Genomic DNA, 5,917 nt, shown 5'->3' with positions numbered 1-5,917 from the left:
GGCGACTGCGGGTAAGACAACATTTCTTCCCTCTGCAGCAGCCCCAGGTAGAAAATCTTATCCTACACCTACACTGCAGTCCTTTCGGACCCCAAAATTTAAAAAATCCAAACCCCCTCCCGCCTTCTTTGGAGGTGGTCGGGGAAGATCCAAATAAACCTGCACCAACAGGTTCCCAGGAACAGAATCCAGGTTCTGCTTCCTCCAAATATTCAGCATGATGGTGGACCTCTCAGTCTGGAGATCAGACAGGTGGGAGCGAGACTAAAAGATTTCAGTCACGTCTGGGCGTCATCATGCCTAGACCCCTGGGTGATAGATATTGTTACCCAGGGGTACAGACTGGAGTTTAAGGAACTCCCACCTCACAGATTCTTCAAATCAGGCTTAACAGGTTCGCAGACAGAAAGTGCTATTCTACAGGAAGCCATTCAAAAACTGGTACGAACAAATGTTATTGTTCCAGTTCCACCTCACCCAAAAATCAAGGGTTATTACTCAAACTTGTTTGTGGTACCAAAACCGGATGGTTCGGTAAGGCCTATATTGAACCTGAAGGTGTTGAAACTCTACTTGAGGGTTTTCCAATTCAAGATGGAGTCTCTGAAAGCAGTGGAGGAGGGGGAATTCCTAGTATCCCTGGATATCAAGGATGCGTACCTTCACATTCCGATCTGGCCGCCTCACCAGGCCTATTTACGGTTTGCACTACAGGACTGTCACTATCCGTTCCAAACATTGCCATCTGGCCTCTCTACAGCACCGAGGGTGTTCACCATGGTCATGGCGGAGATGATGCTACGCCTACGCAACAGGGAGTGAACATAATTCCATATCTGGATGATCTGCTGATAGAGACATCTTCCAAGGAGAAGCTGTTGCAGAGTATTGCGCTCAACTCAACTACTCTGGGATCATGGGTGGATCCTGAACCTTCCAAAGTCACATTTGGAACCGACAAGGAGACTGCCCTTCCTGGAGATGATACTCAACACGGAAGTGCAGAGGGTGTTTCTACCGGTGGAGAAAGCTTTGGTGATCAAATCAATGGTCCGGGATGTCTTGAAACCTCCCCGGGTATCGGTTCATTGGTGCATTCGGCTTCTGGGGAAGATGGTATCCTCCTACGAGGCTCTACAATACGGAAGATTCCATGCACGCTTCATCCAGCTGGATCTCCTGGACAACTGGTCAGGATTGCATCTTCACATGCACCAACAGATATGCCTGTCACCGAATGCCAGAATTTCACTACTCTGGTGGCTGCAAACTTCTCACCTGCTCGAGGGCCGCAGGTTCAGGATTCAGAATTGGATTCTTCTAACCAAGGATGCAAGCCTCAAAGGTTGGGGAACAGTCACCCAGGGGGAAAACTTCCAAGGAAAGCGGTCAAGCCGGGAAACTGGTCCTTCCAATAAACATTCTGGAACTAAGAGCCATATACAATGGCCTTCTAAAAGTGGCTCATCTTCTGCAATATCGAGTCATGCAGGTTCAGTCGGTCAACATCACAGCGGTGTCCTACATAAACAGGCAAGGTGGAACAAAGAGCAGGGCTGCAATGTCAGAGGTAACAAGAATTCTCCCCTGGATAGAACAACTCGCGCTGGCTCTGTAGGCATTCATTCCTCAGCAGACACAATCTCCTTCCAGGAGAATGGGGCCTCCACCCAGAGGTATTCACAGAGGTAACACGCCGATGGAGTGTACCTCAGATAGACATGATGGCCTCTCGCCTCAACAAGACGCTTCGGAGGTACTGTTCCAGGTCATGAGACCACAGGTAGTGGCGGTGGACGCCCTGGTGACTCCTTGGGTGTTCCAGTCAGAGTATGTGTTCCCTCCACTTCCACTCAACTCAAGGATTCTAAAACTAATAAAGAGATAAACAGTTCCGGCGATCCTCATTGCTCTTGACTGGCCAAGGCATGCTTGGCACGCAGATCTTCCGAGGCCTCTTCCTCTTCGCAGGGACCTTCTACTGCAGGGGCCGTTCGCCTATCACGACTTACCGCGGCTACGTTTGATGGCACGGAGGTTGAATGCCCGATCTTAGCTCGGAAGGGCATTCCGAATAAAGTTTTTCCTACTCTGATCCAAGTTAGGAAGGGGGTAACGTCTAAGCATTACCATCGTATTTGGAAAAAGTATGTGTTTTAGTATGAATCCAAGAAGTTTCCTACGGTGGAGTTTCAACTGGGACATTTTCTCCTCTTTCTGCAAGCGGGTGTGGATGTTGGCCTACGCCTGGGCTCCATCAAGTTCCAGATTTTGGCCTTGTCTATTTTCTTCCAGAAACAATTGGCTGCTATCCCTGAGGTTCAGACTTTCTTGAAAGGAATTCTGCACATCCAACCACCCTTTGTGCCTCTTATGGCACCTTGGGATCTTAATGTTGTGCTGCAGTTCCTGCAATCGGATTGGTTCGAACCTTTACAGGAGGTGGACGTAAACTTTCTTATTTAGAATGCGGTCACGTTGTTGGCATTGGCTTCTGCCAGACGTCTGTCAGAATTGGGTGCATTTTCGCACAAGAGCCCCTATTTGATTTTCCATGAGGATAGAGCGGAGCTCAGAACGCGTCAGCAATTTCTCCCTAAGGTTGTGCCGGCTTTTCACATCAACCAACCTATTGTGGTGCCAGTGGCTACTGACATCTCAATTACCTCAAAGTCCGTGGATGTCGTGCGGGCTTTGAAAATCTATGTGAACAGTACTACTCATCACAGGAAGTCGTACGCACTATTTGTACTTAATGAACCCAACAAGATTGGGTGTCCTGCTTCTAAGCAGACAATTTCACGCTGGATCAGGCTTACTATCGATCATGCTTATTCCACGGCAGGATTGACAATTCCAAAATCTGTTCAGGCCCACTCTACCCGTAAAGTGGGTTCTTCCTGGGCAGCTGCCCAGGGTGTCTCGGCTATTCAGCTTTGCTGAGCAGCTATTTGGTCAGGGTCAAACACGTTTGCTAGGTTTTACAAGTTCTATACTTTGACCAAACTTGAGGTCCTCAGAAGCCAATCAGTTCTGCAGGAACCTCAGTACTCTCACTCCTGTACTGGGAGCTTTGGTACATCCCCATGGTACTAAATGGATCCCAGCATCCTCTAGGACGTAATAGAAAATTGGATTTTAATTACCTACCGATAAATCCTTTTCTCGTAGTCCATATAGGATGCTGGGTGCCCGCCCAGTGCTTCGTATTACTGCATTGTTACTTGGTTCAGTATTGTTGGTTCAGCTGTTGCTGAATTGTTCCAAGTTGGCTAGTTTGGCCTTATGTTATGTGTGAGCTGGTGTGAATCTCACCACTATCTGTGTAATTCCTTCTCTCGAAGTATGTCCGTCTCCTCGGGCACAGTTTCTAGACTAAGTCTAGTAGGAGGAGCATAGAGGGAGGGGCCAGCCTACACTATTAAACTCTCAAAGTGCCAGTGGGTCCCAAAGGACTTGTCTAGCCCCCCTGGTACTAAATGGACCCCAGCATCCCCAACAGACTACGAGAAAAGGACATCCCCATCATCAGTGTCTTACCTCTATTCTCTCAATAGTAATAAGGATGATGTGTGTACGGTAAGTATGATACAGAGAGTAACATATCAGAATCTATACTGCTGCCGCCATACTTTGTATTCTCTAGGATCCGTTCGCTGCATAAACCTTGCAGCTTTTTCAAAGGTTTATGCAGCGAAACGCGTCAGACATTTACCCATTTGAACAGGACAACCCGGAATTGGACCCGAACCAGCCCATATCACCTACCAGCTATCCAGTGGAGTCCTAGAGAGGCACCATCCTATCTCCGCATCGCATGAGGTACCCACCATACATGGGATATTGCAGTGGTTCTCAAACTCGGTCCTCAGGACCCCACACAGTGCATGTATTGCAGGTAACCCAGCAAGTGCACAGGTGTATTAATTACTCACTGACACATTTTAAAAGATCCACAGGTGGAGCTAATTATGTCACTTGTGATTCTGTGAGGAGACCTGCAAAACATGCACCGTGTGGGGTCCTGAGGACCGAGTTTGAGAACCTGTGGGATATTGCAATAACCCTCTAGCGGCATATGGAACTTTTATTTGGACTCAATACCATCTAAAAGGGACTCTTTATAGTGGAATTTAACTGGACATATCATCTATGGGCAAAATGTGGAACGGATCCTAGAGAATACAAAACATCAGTCCTGAATAATTTCCTGGGGTAAACTTCATCCATCTTATATCATTGGCTAAATCATTCCTTGCTTACAATTGGCTTATTTTGCACAAAATACTGCTTTTCAAAGAGTTATTGTTTAATAAATTGTTTTACAATGTACACACTTAGTGAATGGTACTGTTCTTTCCTCTCATAGCGCAGCCTCCTTTTCTTTTCTATTGTTACCATATAGGGAGTGACTCCCCTAAATACTGGCTGCTGCTTAGCCAAGCACCTCGCCTCATAGCGCCCGAATACCCCTGGGTATTTTTTTCCTTATTCCCCAATCTATTAAGTCCCCCACTCCTACTGCCCTATAGCGGCTCACTCCGGGCACTGTTCACTGCCGCAGCCTAGTGACACTGCTGAAGCCATGGGCTGTATTCTGGGGCTATGTGCGCCCAGTCTTTCCTGCACGCTCCGGATACCTGACTGGGAGGCGGTTATGGCTCAGGTGGGAATACTTTCTCTCCAGATAACACAGGTGCGTAGCTCCCGCTACTGCTGGGGACAGAACGGGCTGTCCACAGTCACCGGAGCCCAGCCGTGATATTGGGGAGGGAGGCGGCTGCCATTTTGGATCCTGGTGCGTGGCCATTGCATGCTTTGTCTTCTGCCTTCAATAAGGTTTAATATAAATAAGTGTCCTGACGGCTGGACCGGGGTCACTACACTAAATTGAAGAATTTGCCTGGAGGTGAAACTACCTTCTATTTATATAGTACCACTATAATCTACTTCCCTGGAAGAAAAAAAGACAAGGCTGAGATTTGAACTTTTATGGAGCCTAAACGTAGGCCCACATCCACAACAGCCTGCAGGAAGTGCAAGAAATGTCCCAGATGAAAATCCATAGCAGAATACTGTTGACCCTCACACCAAGAGACACATTTCTTCCATATGCGATGGTAATGTTTCGATGCGACCATCTGACCGGCTTGGAGCATAGTTGAGATAACCTTGCCCGGAATCTTTCCTGGCAAAAATCCTCCCAATATACTTCCATTGCATCAAACGTAGCCGTGGTAAGTCTGGATAGATGAATGGCCCTTGTGTAAGACGATCATCCTGAATTGGCAGAGGCCAGGGGCCTACAAGTAATAAGGCTAGAATGTCTACATACCAGGCCCTGCGGGGCCAGTCTGGGGCAATCAGAATTGCCTGAACCCTGTCCCCTTAAGTCCTTTGAGAACTCTTGGAATTAGAGGAACTGGAGGGAACAAGTACACCAACCGGTAAATCCACGGTGTCGCCAGAGCGTCCACTGCTGCGGCCTGTGTATCCCTCGTCCCAGATCAGTAACGCAGAAGCTTCTTGGTAAGCGGAGAAATCAACAAGTCGATTTGCGGATAGCCACACCGATTAAATATCTGCTGAAACACTTGCAGGTAGAGGCCCCATTCCCCCAGGTGCAGATCATGTCTACTGAGGAAGTCTGCTCCCCAATTGTCTACTCCCAGAATTAATATGGTGGAAATGGCCTTGGAATTCCACTCCATCCAGAGGAGTATCTGTGACACCTCCCTCATTGCAGTTCTGCTGTTTGGACCTCCTTGTTGGTTTATGTATGCCACAGTTGGTGCATTTTCCAACCATACCTGTATGGCCTGATACTGAAGGATATAAAAGAGGTCAGCAGAAGGGCATTGTAAATCGCCCTGAGTTCCAAAACTTTTATCGGAAGGGAAGCCTCTTGGTCAGACCA

Source organism: Pseudophryne corroboree, assembly GCF_028390025.1.
Source record: "Pseudophryne corroboree isolate aPseCor3 chromosome 3 unlocalized genomic scaffold, aPseCor3.hap2 SUPER_3_unloc_75, whole genome shotgun sequence".
Taxonomy (NCBI): Eukaryota; Metazoa; Chordata; class Amphibia; order Anura; family Myobatrachidae; genus Pseudophryne; species Pseudophryne corroboree.
This window is presented reverse-complemented; position numbering follows the sequence as displayed.